This window comes from Carettochelys insculpta, chromosome 2 (assembly GCF_033958435.1).
Source record: "Carettochelys insculpta isolate YL-2023 chromosome 2, ASM3395843v1, whole genome shotgun sequence".
In the NCBI taxonomy this organism is placed as follows: Eukaryota; Metazoa; Chordata; order Testudines; family Carettochelyidae; genus Carettochelys; species Carettochelys insculpta.
In genome coordinates, this window is record NC_134138.1 from 255,160,144 (window position 1) to 255,179,299 (window position 19,156).

Genomic DNA, 19,156 nt, shown 5'->3' on the forward strand with positions numbered 1-19,156 from the left:
TTCTTTGACCACGGGATCCTTTTCCGGGAAGGTCTGCTAGGCAGAGATGGCGTTCACCTTTCAAGGAGGGGGACGACCATATTTGGACACAGGCTGGCTAACCTAGTGAGGAGGGCTTTAAACTAGGTTCGACGGGGGGCAGGGGAGGTAAGTGGAGAGCATGGATACCTTGGAGATGAACTTGAAATGGGAGGGAGTATGGGCTACACTGGGAGAGTAAAAACAGGGCCAGGGCAAAACTGGGAGGCAAGACCAAATCAATGTCTGAGATGCCTATATACAAATGCAAGAAGTATGGGAAATAAACAAGAAGAATTGGAAGTACTAATAAATGAATACAACTATGATATTGTTGGCATCACAGAAACTTGGTGGGAAAATACTCATGATTAGAATGTTAGTATTGAAGGGTACAGCCTGCTTAGGAAGGACAGACAGGGAAAGAAGAGAGGAGGTGTTGCCTTTTATATTAAAAATGTACACACTTGGACAGAGGTGGAGATGGACGTAGGAGATGGATGGGTTGAAAGTCTCTGGGTTAGACTCAGAGGAGTAAAAAACAAGGATGAGGTCCTACTAGGAGTCTGCTACAGGCCCCCTAGCCAGGTGGAAGAGGTGGATGAGGCTTTCTTTAAACAGCTAACAAAATCATCCAGGGCCCAGAATTTGGTGGTGATGGGGGACATCAACTATCCAGGTATATGTTGGGAAACTAATACAGCAGGGGACAGACTGTCCAATAAATTCTTGGATTGCATTGCAGACAATTTTTTATTCCAAAAGGTTGAAAAAGCTACCAGGGGGGAAGCTGTTCTAGATTTAATTTTAACAAATAGGGAGGGAATTATTGAGAATTTGAAAGTGGAAGGATGCTTAGGTGAAAGTGATCATGAAATCATAGAGTTCACAATTCTAAGGAAGGGTAGAAGGGAAAGCAGTACAACAGAGATAATGGATTTCAGGAAGGTAGATTTTGGTAAACTCAGACAGCTGGTAGGTAAGGTCCCATGAGAAGCTAAACTGAGGGGAAAAATGGCTGAGGAGAGGTGGCAGCTTTTCAAAGGGACTTTGTTAAGGGCCCAAAAGCAAGCTATCCTGCTGCGTAGGAAAGATAGAAAACATGGCAAAAGACTGCCTTGGCTTAACCATGAGATCTTGCATGATCTCAAAGAGGAATTGTATAAGAAATGGAAACTAGGACAATTACAAAGGACGCATATAGGCAAACAACATGAGCATGCAGGAGCAAGATTAGAAAGGCTTAGGCACAAAATGAGCTCAAACTAGCTACAAGCATAAAGGGAAACAAGAAGGCTTTTTACAAATACAATGGTAACAAGAGGAAGACCAAGGAGAGGGTAGGGCCATTGGTCAGTGAGGAGGGAGAAACAGTAACAGGGAATTTGGAAATGGCAGAGATGTTTAATGATTTCTTTGTTTTCGGTCTTCACTGAGAAATCTGAAGGAATGCCTGACATAGAGAATGCTAGTGAAAAAGGGGTAGGTTTAGAAGTTGAAATAAGAAAAGAACAAATTAAAATTTACTTAGAAAAATTAGATGTCTGCAAATCACCAGGGCCTGATGAAGTGCATCCTAGAATCCTCAAGGAGCTGATAGAAGAGGTATCTGAGCCTTTAGCAATCATTTTTGGAAAATCGTGGGAGACGGGAGAGATTCCAGAAGACTGGAAAAGGGCAAATATAGTACCCATTTATAAAAAGGGGAACAAGAATAACCCAGGAAACTACAGGCCAGTCACCTTAACTTCTGTGCCAGGAAAGATAATGGAGCAGGTAATTAAAGAAATCATCTGCAAGCACTTGGAAGGTGGTAAGGTGATAGGGAACAGCCAGCATGGTTTTGTTAAAAACAGATCATGTCAGACCAATCTAATAGCTTTCTTTGCTAGAATAACGAGCCTTGTGGATAAGGGAGAAGCGGTGGATGTGGTATACCTAGACTTTAGTAAAGCATTTGACACGGTCTCACGTAATATACTTATCAATAAACTATGCAAATACAACTTAGATGGGGCTACTATAAGGTGGGTGAACAACTGGCTGGATAACCGTACCCAGAGAGTAGTTATTAATGGTTTTCAATCCTGCTGGAAAAGTATAATTAGTGGCGTTCCACAGGGGTCTGTTTTAGGACCGGTTCTGTTCAATATCTTTATTAACGATTTAGATATTGACATAGAAAATACACTTATTAAGTTTGCAGATGATACCAAGCTGGGAGGGGTTGCAACTTCTTTGGAGGATAGGGTCATAATTCAAAAGGATCTGGATAAACTGGAGAAATGGGCTGAGGTAAACAGGATGAAGTTTAATAAGGACGAATGCAAAGTGCTCCACTGAGGAAGGAACAATCAGTGTCACACATACAGAATGGGAAAGGACTGCCTAGGAATGAGTACAGCAGAAAGGGACTGAGGGGTTATAGTGGACCACAAGCTAAATATGAGTCAACAGTGTGATGCTGTTGAAAAAAAAGCAAACATGATTCTAGGATGCATTAACAGGTGTGTTGTGAACAAGACACGAGAAGTCATTCTTCCGCTCTACTCTGCGCTGGTTAGGCCTCAGTTGGAGTATTGTGTCCAGTTCTGGGCACCGCAGTTCAGGAACGATGTGGAGAAATTGGAGAGTGTCCAAAGGAGAGCAACAAGAATGATCAAAGGTCTAGAGAACATGACCTATGAAGAAAGGCTGAAAGAACTGGGCTTGTTTAGTTTGGAAAAGAGAAGATTGAGGGGGGACATGATAGAAGTTTTCAGGTATCTAAAAGGGTGTCATAAGGCAGAGGGAGGGAACTTGTTCTTCCTTGCTTCTGAGGATAGAACAAGAGGCAATAGACTTAAATTGCAGCAGGGGAGGTTCAGGTTGGACATTAAGAAAAAGTTCCTAACTGTCAGGGTGATCAAACACTGGAACAAATTGCCAAGGGAGGTGGTAGAATCTCCATTGCTGGAGATATTTAAGAAGAGGTTAGATAGATGGCTTTCAGGGATGGTCTAGAAAGTGCTTGGTCCTGCCATGAGGGCAGGGGGGCTGGACTCGATGTCCTCTCGAGGTGCCTTCCAGTCCTACTCTTCTATGATTCTATGATTCTAAAGGCTTGTCTTGATGAGCTGTAACATGTTGAAAGCAACCAGCGGAGGAGTCCAAGGTTTGCCAATGTGAATCAAACCAATGATCCCTCTCATCTAGTATTTTGTCTCTGCAAATGGCTAGTAACATAAGTTCCAAACAAGAGTGCAAGAGACCTATATTACAGTGGGGAGCTTTGAGAAGGTTTCAGGGTGTCCACCAAGCACAGCCGGTATAAATCTTATTAGTGCTTAGAAAGTCCAAGCCCTGCCATGGGACTGCACCCTGGAATCCCAAACCACCCTACCTGGGGCTGCCCCTTGTGACATGTAGCCCTGGACAACTGTCCTGCTTGCCACCACATACCACTGGTCCTGACTTTTATATACAGAAAAATAATTCATGTGGCATACTGGACTGTTGTCTTCTTATTAGGGCTGTCAAGTGATTTAAAAATTAATCACAATTAATAGCATAATTAATTGCAAGGCTGCCAGGGTTCCCCCAGCCACAGCCAGGGTTCTCAAGTTCCTAACTGGCTCCCAACTGACGTGCTGCCCCCAAATGGGGTTCTGCATCTGCAGTGCTGCCCCTAGCCCAGGTTCCACTGCTGTGTGGCTGCCAGTGGGGCTTCATGACCCAGCAGCTTGCAGCCATGTGTCTGCCAGGGTTCGCCTGGCCGCAGCCAGTCCAGCAGCCGCACAGCTGCTGGACAACAGTCGGGGCAGCCCCTTGGGTAGGAGCTGGCTGAGGCATGGAGCCCTACCATCAGCCCTAGCTGTCAGTTAAGACCCATGAAAGCCTGTGATTAATGCACTATCTTTTTAACACATTAAGGCTACGTCTACACATGAAGGCTATTTCGATGAATAACGTCTACACGTCCTCCAGGGCTGGCAACGTCGATGTTCAACTTCGATGTTGCGCGGCACCACATCGAAATAGGCGCTGCGAGGGTACGTCTACACGCCAAAGTAGCACCCCACCTGAAGGCATATCCCATAGTTTTTGTACTGACATTTTCCAGGATTCTTTCCCAGACACTCATGTATATTATGTGATAACTTGTTTGTTCTTCACGTGGGATGGATCAGACTGATTTATCCTGCAACTTCATTGAAAAATAGTTTGTTTTCATCATTGGTTAAAGCCCAAAACCGTATTTCTCCTTATCCTAGTTCTTGAAACAACTTGTTCAGGGAAAGAAGCAATGAAAGAACAGCATGCACGTCATTTATGTGCAGCAGTGTGACCTTCTTCTCAGGCTGGGAGGTAGCCTTACTCCAGAGTGACTTTCAGTAAGAATTCTTTTGGCTACTGTTACACCACAGTGCTCTGTCAACACAAGTCACTGTCAGGAGGGCTTTCCCTACAAAACTTCTGTTGCTAGAGTACCACTGCACACAAAAGCCAATTAGAAGAGAGCTCTGCTCTGTCAACAAAGCAGCTGGACTGTCTGTCTTCTCTTTCAATAAAATAGGCACCTGGAAGCACAGCAGACAGGGCTGACCATTGTTGTGGATGAGAAGGCCACCCAGAGCAGCCACAAAGTATTTTTGGCAACAGAATCTGTCCACAGCAGCCTTCTGCCTCAAAGCTTTGAGGTAAAACGCTGCCAGCAAAAGCGCTGGGTTTTGTCCAGGTACTGTCAACAACATGCATTTTCTGTGTGGATGCTCCACAAGTTTCGTTGACAATGTCTCATCGACCATGAGCACAGCAATAACAGTAAGGCTGGTGAGAGCATTCATGTATGTCCTCTTTAGAGCTGAAGAAGATTAAAAAAAAAACACCCTTAGAGAATGTTGCATCATTATTCCTACGAATGACACACCAATATGGCTGCAGAAGACTTTAAGTTTCATCGTTTCCGTGGTTTTCATTAGTCTTGTAAAACTCTGCAAGTGAAATTTGTCACAGGATAATGGTCTGCATGGCAAGCAACATACAATAAGAAAATAATGAACATCAAATTCATATAAGTGGTTTCTGGTATAGGGAAAATATATTAGCAAAATAGCTAACTACAAAAGAGGAAAAGTCATTAAATGTGCCTCATATAAATGTGTCTCATATAAATAGCACTCATATAGGAATCCACAATTTTCAGATTACCATAAAGCAGTCTAAGGCAAAGAAAATTCAGCCTCTCTTTGAAGACACTGAAAAATTGGAATCTCAAAGTTGTTTTAAAGTAATTGCTATTAATTGTTTTAAATATAATATTTTGGTTACATTAATAGAGCTGTTTAGAAAAATAGATAGCATGTTTATATTAAAACCATATAAAATCTTTGTGAAAGTTAATTTTTCCCAACCATTTATTCAAAGAGTTTTAACACCTCCATGTATTTGATCAGGAATTTATAAAGTAGAAAAGGGATAGCTTGTGGTCAGAAAAGAGTTTTGTCATCCTCATAAAAACCCATCCAGATGGCAGCTGAGTTTACATACTGTCATTTGTACATGCATACTCTACTGAGCTTCCGAGTCTAGCAAGTATGCTTTAAATTCACACCCTAATCTTCCCATGCAGATCTGTCCTAGTAGCTAAAATCTGTAAAGAGTCTATCTGCAGTGAACATATTGTTCCTTCATAGACATCTTTCAATACCAGCTGCTCAAACCATCTAGCCCCACTCCCAGTTAGGATGACCGTCCTTCCCATTTTAGCTGAGCCTGTCCCTTTTTTTAGCTCCCTGGAGACTGTCCAGACTTTTCTTTTTTTTTAACAGACTAATTAAAAGCAGAGACATGAATTTTAAAGAGACAGCTCTTTAAACAGCAGGAGCTGTCTATTGAAAGAGCGGGCTGGAGGATGTGGGTGGGCTCTTTACATTGTGGGTGTAGTCATAGAGCTCAGACCAGCCAGTCTTTATTCCTTCATTTCCTAACTTCTGAGTACAGCTTGAGTTGCCCAGGAAACAGTTTCCCCATCCCGAGGAAAATGTACATGCTTTAAAATAAATCTCACTTCCTGAATTGCAACAAAAACGGGACAATTTTTTGATAATTGCCTATAATTTTGCTTTAGGTCAAATGAAACACCTCATGAAGAAAATTTTGAAACTTTTTTTTAAAGATTTAACTTTTAGAAAACAATAATTCAAACTATAATTAACTTAAAGTTTAACATGAAATTTCCATTTCAAATCAAAATGTGTTGAAAATGTTATAGTGGGGCATGTAGACAATTACAAAACATCCCTCCTCTCTGCTTTCTAATACCACAATTCATCAAAACCAACCTTTTCCAGGGAACAGATTCAGTTCTATAGAATCAGAATTATCAAATGAAAAAAAAAAAAAAACCATTTCACAGGAGAATACCCTACTCACTCTAGGCACAGCCTTAATGTTCTTATAAGAAAGTTTTTTTTTTTTCAAAAAAAAAAAGTAATTTTATTGAGAGAGTGTGAGAGAGAGAGATTCTTAATGGGGATGCAGATAGTGATTTTTTATTTGTTTTCCATGCAGGATAGCACATAAATGTGCTATTCGAACAGAAGCCCTGGGAGTCACTTTGTATCTGGGCTTAAAAATAGTTAGGCCACTATAGGTATCCCTACGCTGCAATTAATAACCTGCAGTTGTCCCCTGTCAGCTGACTCAAGCTTGTGTGTTCAGGTCATAGGGCTATAAAGCTGGAGTGTAGGTGTTTTGGTCCCAATTAGAGCCTAAACTCTGGGGCCTTGTGGAGTGGGGAGGAGTCCCAGACCCCTGGCTCCAGCCCAAGCCTGAACATCTACACTGCAATTTTGTAGCCTCACAGCTTCGTGAGCCTGTGTCATCTGACATGGGCCAGCTACACTGTTTAACTGCAATGTAGAAATATGTATGTGATGTCTGAGTCAGATCAGCATCAGGAGAGCCAGCCTACAGTAATCATTAAAGCACAGGACAGGGAGTAACAAAATCATTTTTCTATTACTGGCTCTGCTGACTCTGGCCTTGTAACCTTGGATTTCCCTTTTGTGCATTGCAGTTTTCCCATTTGTATCTGTCTCAGTAGTGTCTTGTGATGTTCATAGCATGGCAGTTAGTTGAAGCACTTGGAGGTCCTTCAATGGAATGGATTGTAGAAATGCACAGTCCATAGTCCACAGTTCAATGCACAGTATTATTTCCCACAAAGAAATTCAGTGATTTAGATCCCTGGTTTCCAAAACATTTGTGAACTGGGGTTGGGGAGGGGATCATGCTCCTGATACTTGTGTAAATTGGGATCCTGGATTCTTATCAATTTCTGCGGGAATCTGGGATGGTCCATGACTTTGCCAAGTTTCTGTAAGTTGCCTCTTTGGGTACTCTGTGAGTTGGAGTTCCCCTGCTCTGGCTTCCAAAGCCTGGATTCTATTTCACAGCCCTGAGGATGGTGTAAAATGTCACTTACTCACTAGCAGGCTAAGTGCTGCAAAAAGTATTTCAGATTTGTATTTGGCTTGAATTGGAACTCAGCTGTTAACACACACAAGCACATTTGGCAGTGTTCCAGTTTTTACCAAATAAAAGGGATGTAAGCAACTTACAATTCATTTTGCCCTGCATGCTATCTTTCATCATCCTCTCAGATAGAACTGGCACTATCAGGAATCAATCTTGCTGAAAAGGGTTTGATAGTATATTACACTATATTTTCCTCTGATACAGGGACTAAAATTTGTGTAATGCTGACAAGACTGGCAGTGACTTAGTAAAAAATCGTCCACATATTGCTAGTTGTGCTTGGAACAGGCAGGTGTAATCCTGTGAAGATAAATATAATCCAGTTACTGGCACTGATGTCTTTAACGTCTTATCAAACTCCCTGTTGTAGCAACAGTCTTATGCTGTTTTTCCATTCTGCTTAACCAGCAGATGACTCAGTCTACAGCCCAAGATAATGTAGTACAATTATAGCATTCAGAATGGTTTATGTGTGACTATTCAAAGCTTGTCTCAGCTCTGTTTATTGGTTAGTAGCACACTAAGCTAAATGTAAGTTGAAAAATTCCTAAAAATACCCCAGGGATGAATCATCCTCTTCAGAAAAGGGTTCTGGAGAGTGTTGATCACAGAGATGGTAAGTCACAGGGTACTAGGCAGGACATTTCTGTACAGATAGAGGGGAGAAAAGCTTGAGTCAGCCAAATGCTATGTTACAGTTCTTCATTCATTGCCCGTTAAATGCTTATTAGTACAAGGAAGTGCCCTCAAGCTTGGGCACTTAAAGACAGGCAGCTAATGGAGTCTAAATTACACTAGCATGACCAGATGTCCTGATTTTTTAGGGAGAGTCCTGACATGTGGAGTTTTCTCTTAGGCTGTTTCTAGACATGTCACTTTCTCCGAAAGTAGCATGCTAATAAACAGGCCAAAATATGCTAATAAGGCATGGATGTAAATTCCTGGCACCTCAATGGCATAAGGTGACGTGATTTGAAGTCCGGGAGACCGTCTTCTGGGCTCTGAAATGGCATGTAGAAGCACGGCCCTCGGGGGGTCTTCCAGAAGTTAGTCCTCCTTCCAGAGGCCCCAAAGGGCCGCACTTCTACACACCATTTGGGAGTCCGGAAGACCGTCTTCCAGACTCCAAATCATGCAATCTTATGATAATGAGGCATCAGGAATTTACATATGCACCTCATTAGCATATGCTGGGCTGTTTATTAACATGCCACTTTGAAAGTGGCATGTGTAGAAACAGCCTTATATAGGAAGTTCTTCCAGAAGATCTCTTCCAAAAAAAACTTGTTTGGAAAGAGCGCATTGACACACAAAAAAAGCAGATAAAGGCTGCGTCTACACGAGCCCCAAACTTCAAAATGGCCACGCGGCTTGTCCAGAGGGGACTCCTTTTCGAAAGGACCTTGGCTATTTGGAAGTCCCCTTATTCCCATGAGCTGATGGGAATAAGGGGACTTCGAAGTAGGCGGGGTCCTTTCGAAAAGGAGCCCCGTCTGGACAAGACGTGCGGTGGTGAGCCGCATCAATTTCGAAGTGTCGCAGCCGCCCGCATGCTAATGAAGCGCTGAATATGCATTTCAGCACTTCATCAGTAAACTTCGAAATGGCCATTTGCGTGGCCATTTCGATGTTTGGGGCTCATGTAGACACGGCCAAAAAGATCAATCTGCTCTTTCGACAGGAAGCATTCACGCAGCCCCTGCTCTTCTGAAAGAACAAGCCAGGGATTGAAAAATCCAGTGCCATGAGGACTGAACTTTCAATAAAAGGGCCCACAGAGCGTCTACACATGCTTGTTTTTTTTAAAATGATGTTTTTGAAAAAAGGTGCTCTTCCTGATCTGGGACAGGACAAGGGCTTCTGGAAGAAGAGCTTTGTTCTTTTGATTTCAGATTGGAAAGGTTCATTTTGTGTGCAGATGCTCCACATGTTCTTTCAAAAAAGGGCCTGAATTTCTGAAAGAACATGCTAGCATAGACGCAGCCTATGTGGGTGGGATACTCATCATGGTCAAACGTACTTCATTTCAAGGCATGTCAGTCCTTTTAGTCCCAAGGATACCTATTTTTCACAGGGATTTGGTGTCCCAGCACATTTCTTTTTGAAAATTATTTTCACCAAAATTTAAAAATCAGAATGTATAGAAAGAATGAGTCAGACTAAAGAATGGATTGCATGGCACTTTAAATTTTCTGAATAAATCATTATTCTCTTTCTCCTATTCTGAGCATCTGTTATAGACCGCATCCCACCTTTGGCACATGATAGTAACAGAAAGAAAGCCATGCTAGTCTATATACTATCAAAACAAAAAACCAGTCAAGTAGCACTTTAAAGACTAACAAAATAATTTTGCATGTAGTTAATGGATTATTTTGTTAGTCTCTAAAGTGCTACTTGATTGCTTTTTTGTTTTGGTGCATGATAGTTTGAGACATATGATGATAATGATCAGAGAATTATAAAGGGATCAACATAAAATACCTTGCAGGGATCCCAATTCAAGTGGTTGAACATAAGTGCCCCATGGACCATTGCCAGCATTCCTTTTTTAGCGTCTCATCTTTCATTTGTGAGGCTGATCTCTGACATCATTATCACTGAGAAAAGAATCTAGACACGTGCCATATCAAATTAGGATAAAGGATATATTAAATATAATTAATTTATGTTTGAAAAATAGCAGCCTGAAAGTCAGGATAACTGACTCATAACTGCATAACTACTCAGAGGCTGTACAAGTTAGATGAAACAGAAAGTTTAAAAAGCCAGGCTGACCATTTTAATTAGCATGTGCAGAATAACACAAACGGAATCCTTTCACTCAGTGCACCTGCTTTACAAAGCTATGTCCTTGACAGTCATGCACTGAAATCACCAATCACTTCAAAAAAGATTACTCCATTATTTATTTATTCTCTATATAATAGAATTTAAAAAACCCTTGTTTTTGAAAGGAAAAAAAAAACCTTGACTTACACATATCTCTATAATTATTGTTTAATCATAATCTCTCCTTTCTAATAATTTGGTAAAACTCTGTTTCTTTTTCTGTCACACATGCAATCAGATTCTAAGAAGCAGGGTGATATTTGTCCTGGAACAATGTTATAAGTCCTTAAAAATAAACTATTAAAATGCTCACTTTAGCTGCCACCTCGCCAGTCAGATGGGAAGCTTTTACATAACACATACCTATTCGTACAAATGAATCTAGGGAATTGCCTAGTGGAAACAGTTTTTGTGATGAGTAAGTGAGGATATCTTTAGAAAACTGCTTGTGTTTGGGGCTTTCACATGTTCCCAAGAAACATTTGCGCTCATAAAACCACATAATTGAGTCCCCAACCCAGGAAAGTGGGCTGCTGTTGCTACAGGTAAGTCATATAGTGCACAACCATAAGTCCACAAGCAGCTGACACGTGTTTTTAAGTGTATCTAATTCAGTTCTAAGACTCTCTGTGGCTTTGTGTTGTCAGAGATCCATTTGTCATCATTCAAGGAGTGTATTTCGAAAGAGGGGCTGTAATATAGCTGTACAAACTGCAAATGAGACTCAGGCCCGAGCGTGCTTATGAATACTGGGACTTAGTTATTAAACTACAAGTGTGTCTCAACTGTTACGGGCGGTAAGGATGTTGCATGGCACTTGAAATGACTCATGGGAGGCTGAAGACTTATTAAGCAGTCAAAGTAGATTAGGAGTAAGGAGTTGGGCGTAAGAGACAAGTTGCAGTTCTTTACAAACATATTTTATTTCCTCCAGAAATGAAAAAAAGAAGGCCAGTAGATTTTGGCCCTTACATAGCTTTTGTTACAGGAAATATCCAACTTTTGGAATCAAAGGAGCCCGTAGTTCAAGTTAACATCTGATTTTTGGTGAGTTTACAATTTACAGGACAGCCTCAGATTTAATGAAGAAGTCTGTGGTCTGATGTTGTCTACATGTGTCCACCATGCATGGAAAGGAAGTGGAAATTAATGAGGTTTATGGGAGAAAGACAAGTATGGGTACCTTGAATTCTGAATCTGTCAAGAGCAGAAAAAGCAGTTCTGAGATACAGAAAAATACATGGCAGAAGAGAAACCACATTTTTCTCACTTTTCACAAATCTGGCAACACTGATTTATACAAAGTCTTATTTGACACCTGACAAGGGTTCACGCTGTTTCTGATTATATCCTCTTGATGCTTTAAGCTGAAGAGTAAAGCTAGACGAACCTCTTAATAGTTTTGCAAACATTTCTAACTAGCTTTTGAATTTTTTGGAATGGCAAAACTAGTTCAAAATTACAATTTGCTATAATTTAAACCAGTGCTCCCCCTTCTCCTTTCATCTCAGAGAAGATACTTTACAGTCTTTTACTAGATATTTTACTAGAGATGATACTTACTAGATATTTTCTACTGCTGACTATAACCTTGTATTATATAACCTTAGGAATTTTAGAATTTATTATATTGTATGTTTATAATGAAACTCAGCAAAGTGCATAGACTGGGACGTGCAATACTACAGGTAAAGTGGAGTGCCTTATGTGTATGAATTTCTCAATTGCATGTGCATGTGTCAGGTACTGCAAAGTTAAAGTGATCTTAGCAACTGCATGCACAATTAGACATGCAATTACACACACATTTTACTGAAACTGTAGCCTACAAAGCGTTCCTTTTCTTTTTCATCGCTGCACATTTTTCCATTATCTCAATATATTTCCTGTGCTTTCCTCCTCCTTCTGCTGCCTCCATTTATCACTCACATTTTTCTCTGCTTCCCCTCTGCTCATTTGTACATTCTGTCTTAAGCAGAATGTAAATGAGGTAATAGTCAAGTCAAAGTTTTTACAGATTTGAAATTCAGCACAAGGATGTTCTCCTAAACCTAAATACTCTGATTTGCATTAGGATCTATCACTTCCTCACAGGAGTGCATTAGCACTTTTTTTTTCCCTTACAGAAGACATCAGTGATTTCTGTAACTGACATATAGATACAGACTTGTGCCACTAGCATCTCAGCATGTTCTTTGTGTGCAACAGAATCAAACTGGGTCTAGTCCATTGACGCAATCTAATTCAATGGGGCTGTTTCTGTCTGCTTCAGTGGAAGCTGGAATAGGCTAAGTATGCTAAGAATGATGCACGTAAACAGTTTTCTATTCAGACAAACATAAGTTACTAAAATAGCATTGCATCTTGATTCTTTTTTTTAACATTCTTTTTTGAGAGTTAGAATCACCCTGTTGGCCTTACAGGATGGTGAATAATTAAACAAACAAAGAAATAAACAAACAAAACTCCCTTGTTCTGACAAACTAAGCAAACATGGCAAGCAAATTAACAGTGTAAGGTCATACATATGCACTGTCAAGGTGTCATCTTGACAAAGTGTCTTTTTTCACTACAGGGACATGTTTCACACTCTCAGCAGGTTTTAGAAGTGAAATTCATGTATTTCATTGTTAAAAGTCAAATGAAGGCATGGAAAGCCATCTCCACAGCCTTTTTCAGATAGGTGTTAATCAAAAAAGCTGTTAATGCACCAAAAGGAAAAAAAAATGCAAGCCTTAAAAAACGGTCAGTGTTGCAGATTTACAAAAATGCTGATGATAATTCATTAAGAATAACGCTAATGAGGATCTGAAGTATCGTCCTTCCTGCAGCTGGTGCTATATACCTGCAAAAAAAAATCTCAATTCCTCAAAACATGTAAGCAAATACTTGGACACAGATTCCGCATCTACACGGGCAGCCCGTCGGCAGCAGTCACTGTGACAGAGAAACTTCAACAATACCTCTGTCGGCAGAACCGGCCCCATAACCCTGGAAGGCAGGCATGCTTGGAGGGAAAGTCCTCCCTGGAACACAGCCTTTGCGTGCATTTTAAAGCCCCCCTCACCCACCAACCCACACTCCCTACCTATAGCGAGGCTAGTCTACCTCTTGCAGAGAACGCTAAGCTGTTTCAGAGCTCATTGCTGTTTGTCAGACCCCTTTCTTTCCAAACCAATCTCTACCTTACTGACCCCTCACCCTTCCTGACACCCAACCCCCCCGACCGCAAACCTCCCCGACTCAATACCCCTCCCTCCATCCCTGACCCAACAATCCCCCACCCGACCCCCACCCTTCCTGACTGTGTTCTTGGCAGAGCAGTCCCCCTCAGCATGCCTGGGACTGCAGACCAGCTCTTGCTGGCCCTGCCGCTGTCCATCATCCATCTCTACAACCACATATGGGGGGGGACAACCCCAAGAGATGGCCTGCAGGGCAGGCCTCTGACAGCATAGTGCCACCACTGTACTCACCCCCTTGGGTGAGCAGGCAGCTCTGGTGGCACCCAACCAGCTCCAGTTGGTGGGACCAGCTGGTCCTGGGGCAATGGGATGACCAGAAGTGGATGGAGAATTTCAGGATGTGCAAGGAGACATTCAGGGAACTGTGCAACTGGCTTGCCCCTGCACTGAGATGTCACACCAACATACGGCTGGCCTTCCCTTACCCCAGAGAAGAGGGTTGAGATTGCCCTCTGGAGTCTGGCCACCCCCAACAACTATCACTCTGTGGATCACCATTTTGGCATTGGGAGGTCCACCACTGGGGCCATCGTGATGCAGGTAAGGAAACCAGACTGTGCACAGTGGGAGGGGAGACAGGAGGATGGGGGAAGGGGAGAAGGGGAGTGGGGAGAAGGGGCAGATGGATGTGGGGCTCACTGTAGTCCAGGGGCCCCATCCCCTCCACCGACCTTCATAGGTGTGTCTGGTCTCCCCGATTCACAGGTGGTGTGAGCCATAAATGTCATCCTGCTGCAGAGGTTGGTGCAGATTGCTAACATGCACACCCTCATCACCAGTTTCAAATGCATTGCATTTTTCAACTGTTTCAGGGCAGTGGATGGGACCCACATCCCCATCCAGGTCCTGGAACACAGTACAGGCCGATACCTGAATCAGAAGGGCTACCACTCAGTGGTGATGCAGGGCCTTGTGGACCACTGAGGACAATTTCTCAACATCTGCATCAGAAGGTCAGGCAGGAGGCACGTTGAGAGGATGTTCCAGAACTCCAACCTGTTCCATCTGGCTGTCATTTATGCATAGGCTACTGTCGCTGCCCACCACAGGGCCTGTAGGAGCACCTGGGGCATGGGCTCGGGGACGGCGTGGGTGGCAGGGGACATTGGCGGTGGTGGTCAGGGAGCATCAGGGCCCCGGGATACTGAGTCCTGGGCCACCCAGGCCTTAACCGGGTCTCGGGTGAGGTCCACCCAGGCCAGTCACAGTTCTGAAAACTGCACCCGGGTCTGCAGCTGTTCCTGTCTGATGACTGCACCTGGTCCTTCAGCTGTTCCTGCTCCACCTGTAGCCACTCCCAGTCCACTTGCAGCCACTTTTGGCCAATGGTGCTCTGCTCCCAGAAGCCAGCTGCCAATGCATGGTAGCCGTCATCTGCTGGGTGGCAACAGACCCTTGGGCTGTGAGTGCACACTGGTGGCTGTGGTGTGGCCCCCCTGGGTAACTCTCGCCCTGGTCCCATTGGCAGGGGCTCCACACCAGAGCTGCCTGTCTGGGCGGTGGGGCTGGCTTGGCCCCCAGATGGGGCAGCTGTAAGGTCAGAAGTCAGGGAACACAGGGGTCATACTCTGCACAGCCCTTGCAGCTCACCCCACCCCAGGCAGCAGCCCCCCACAGTCCATGGCCTGGATGGTGGCCCATGTTGAATGAGGACACTATGGTGTCATGGGCCCTGCCGGACCACTGCCCCCCCGTCAGGCCAGCCCCAGGGGCTGGTGCCGCCGGGGGGGCATGTAGCTGCCCCCACCTATGGACAGTGGGCACTCTGGGAGCATGTGGGTCCTCCCCCCACATGGTTGCAAAACATAGTTCTGTTCAGAGGATTGGGTGCTGCCTGTTGCCCATGGCTGTGCCCAATAGTGGGAGCCTTACCCAGAGGTGGGGTGTGAGGGGTGGGCCCATCACCTAGGTGGCTGGTGTGCTCCAAGGCATGGTGGAGGTGTGTGGCTGCCTCCCTCAAGGTACTGGGAGTCAGGCGGCTTGTTGTGGGGCTGCAGGTAGCCCAGCAGCCATGTCTGGTGGCTGTCCATGGGATCTGAGAGGGACGCCCCAGTGGGTGCATTACGCAGATGCCAGGACCGGGATGTGGGTGCCTGGTGGCACCATCCCACTGGAGACTGTAACACTCTCTGCCCACCCCCAACAGATATATGTTCCCCTGTGGGGGAGGTCACCAGAGAGTGCTGGGAACAGGTCTGTGAACACCCATGCTGATGCTGCAGTGCTGGAGGGGCCAGAGGACAGGGGACAGTCAGGGTGCCCTGGCTGAAGCCAGGGTCAAAGGTGGGGATATAGTCATGGCAGTGCCTCATTAACATCTTCTGAACTACCTCATTAGCATGCACCTTCCAAAAGGAGAGGGCTCGTGCGGACACACCCGATATCAATTGCCTACATGAAGGGTAGTGTTGCCATTGCCAACCCTACAGGCTTCTCCTGGAGTATATAGAAATTACGTTGTACAATTTGGCTACGTCTACACGTGCAGCCAACATCGAAATAGTCTATTTCGATGAATAACGTCTACACGTCCTCCAGGGCCGGCAACGTCGATGTTCAACTTTGACGTTGCTCAGCCCAACATCGAAATAGGCGCAGCAAGGGAACGTCTACACGTCAAAGTAGCACACATCGAAATAGGGATGCCAGGCACAGCTGCAGACAGGGTCACAGGGCGGACTCAACAGCCAGCCGCTCCCTTAAAGGGCCCCTCCCAGACACAGTTGCACTAAACAGCACAAGATCCACAGAGCTGACAACTGGTTGCAGACCCTGTGCCTGCAGCATAGATCCCCAGCTGCCGCAGAAGCAGCCAGAAGCCCTGGGCTAAGGGCTGCTGCCCACGGTGACCATAGAGCCCCGCAGGGGCTGGAGAGAGAGCATCTCTCAACCCCCCAGCTGATGGCCGCCATGGAGGACCCAGCAATTTCGACATTGCGGGACGCGGATCGTCTACACGGTCCCTACTTCGACGTTGAACGTCGAAGTAGGGCGCTATTCCTATCTCCTCATGAGGTTAGCGACTTCGACGTCTCGCCGCCTAACGTCGAAGTTAACTTCGAAATAGCGCCCGACGCGTGTAGACGCGACGGGCGCTATTTCGAAGTTGGTGCCGCTACTTCGAAGTAGCGTGCATGTGTAGACGCAGCTTTTGAGTGCCTTTTGCTGGTGGTTCGCAGCAATCTAGACATAGCCTAGCTGCTCTGCTGCCAACAGGAAACTGAAACTGTTAACTGCACTGAAGGGAGTATACCTGTGCATTCAATTCACCTCAGCTTTTTTTCCTCTTTGCAAGTTCTTCGTGTACTAATGGTGATTTTCTCAAATGTATTTGTTGTTCAGAACATTCTTCAAATCCTTTTCTCACTGTTGTGGACCGAGGTCATTTCCCCCACAAAACTATACATAATATTTATTAAACAAATTTATCTCTTTCATTCTGCTTGCCAATTGTCTGAACTGCTTGTGATTGTTTATCCCCCCACCCCTGCAAAAAAAAAAAAAGCTGTATGAAGACATAAAATCTGTGATGTATTAGGCTGGTGATTATGCCTTTAAATGTTACATGAATATCTTGCTATGTGGTTTAAAACTTCACCCCATATTCTTGCTATGAAAGTTATTTATCCTGCCTTATCTAGTATCTTTGCCTCTTACCAACTTTGAAGGCCAAAATTGTAATGTATGTAATGCCAAATGAAACCAGTACAAATTAGGCACCTAAATATTTTTAGAGGTCTGGCCTTGAGTAATTTGCCCTCCATCAGGAAAGCTGAGGAAGATCTGGAAACTGAATCTGGCTCCTCAAAAGAGCTAGCTTTGGCCCTTATTCACCAGACTGTCCTTCATACTAACTGGCACAGTAGACTTTTTGCAGACAACCAAGACAAGAAGGGTATGAACATTGTTGCAGCAAGTTCTTTTAAAATGTGAAGGATACTAATGAAATATGTAATACAGTCTTCAGCAACCTCTCATTATTGTAAGTGTTATTTATCTGTACTGCACTACTACCTATAGGCTGCAGCCCCATTATGCTAGGCACTGTACAAACATATAACAAAGAGAGCAGAAACAAGGTAATGTACAATCTAGACATGTTCTAGTCAATAGCATGGAAGCAAATGTATTTCCTGGCATTGAATAGAGATGTAGTGTAGTCTGCTGGATCAAACAGTGGATTGAAGCCTTACCTCTGCTATCAGATTTCCTGGTGATCTTGGGAAGCCACTCTATCACCTTGTGCATCAGTTTTCCCATCTGTAAAATGGGGATGATGTGACTAATTCCTGGAGAGCTGCAGGACGCAAATAATAACCAGAAAGAAGATCGGGCAGATATGGGAATTCTGAAGACAACAGCTGTAAAGCATTTTGAAATGTAAAACACCATCTGTCCCCATACAAAGATTTATCTTTAAAAAATATAAAAATCCTCTAAAAGAAAATTCACCCAATGAAACATCCAAAACAAATGAGTTTTGAATAATGTGGCAAAAACCAACATCTGCCAGGGCAGAATACATTTAGAACACACATTTCAAAAATTTTAAAATCCTGCTGATGTTCTTTCCTTCACAGAACCTTATACTATACATCTTTGGAAAGCTTTTTCTCGACTCATTTTAACTTCCTCTTTATTCTATACAAAAGATCTATTGTCAGATTCCTGAAACTCACCCAAACAGAACTTTCAGTTGTACTGGATTTAAGTTTCTTCCTCATTCCATTGGGCGAGTTAAAAAAGAAAGACAGAGAGAGAGAGAACATATAATTATATTAAGGAGAAAGTTGGTTTGTACCATTCTCTGTGCATGAAGTAATGTCACATGTTTGGACGTAGTCGTAGGATATCATCACAAACCACTCAGATGTTTTTGCAAATATTGTCATCCTCTTTGGCCATCCATGAAGAGTCAGAAACAATGTTTTCCTACCACAGGTATGGAGCATGAGTGAGCAAAGTTGGGGGTGAGCCCCCAGTGGCAGGCGGGAGGGAGTTGAAATTTCATAAAGGGAGTGTGCTGCATGTCAGGCTCATCCATCTCATTTAAAATGTTGAAACATGTTCCTGTTTTTATGTCTGCGTATTTACATTTATATACCAATGCATAAAGTTTGTACATTCTCCATATTTATTTTCTTAAGTATGCTGAAAGGGGTTTTTCATCTGAATATAACCAAAATTTCCATCAGTTTGGATTACATTAGACAGGTTGGGGACAGGGGCTGGTAACTGCTGGAACAAAAAGGCTACATCTACACGTGCATGCTACACTGAAATAGCTTATTTAGATGTAGCGACATCGAAATAGCGTCTACACGTCCTCCAGGGCTGGCAACGTCGATGTTCAACTTCGACGTTGGGCAGCACCACATCGAAATAGGCGCTGCGAGGGAACGTCTACACGCCAAAGTAGCACACATCGAAATAAGGGTGCCAGGCACAGCTGCAGACAGGGTCACAGGGCGGACTCAACAGCAAGCCGCTCCCTTAAAGGGCCCCTCCCAGACACAGTTGCACTAAACAACACAAGATCC

At 43.7% G+C, this 19,156-nt stretch overlaps 1 long non-coding RNA gene across 1 annotated transcript; it reads right to left on the bottom strand.

The window, feature by feature from the left end:
• Positions 1-11,317: 11,317 nt before the first annotated feature.
• LOC142008931 (uncharacterized) lies at positions 11,318-18,451 on the bottom strand. Its single transcript, XR_012644275.1, has 3 exons — positions 18,418-18,451; positions 17,810-17,977; positions 11,318-13,216 (listed from the first exon to the last, which is right to left on the bottom strand). It is a non-coding gene; the product is annotated as an uncharacterized LOC142008931 (long non-coding RNA).
• Positions 18,452-19,156: the final 705 nt, after the last annotated feature.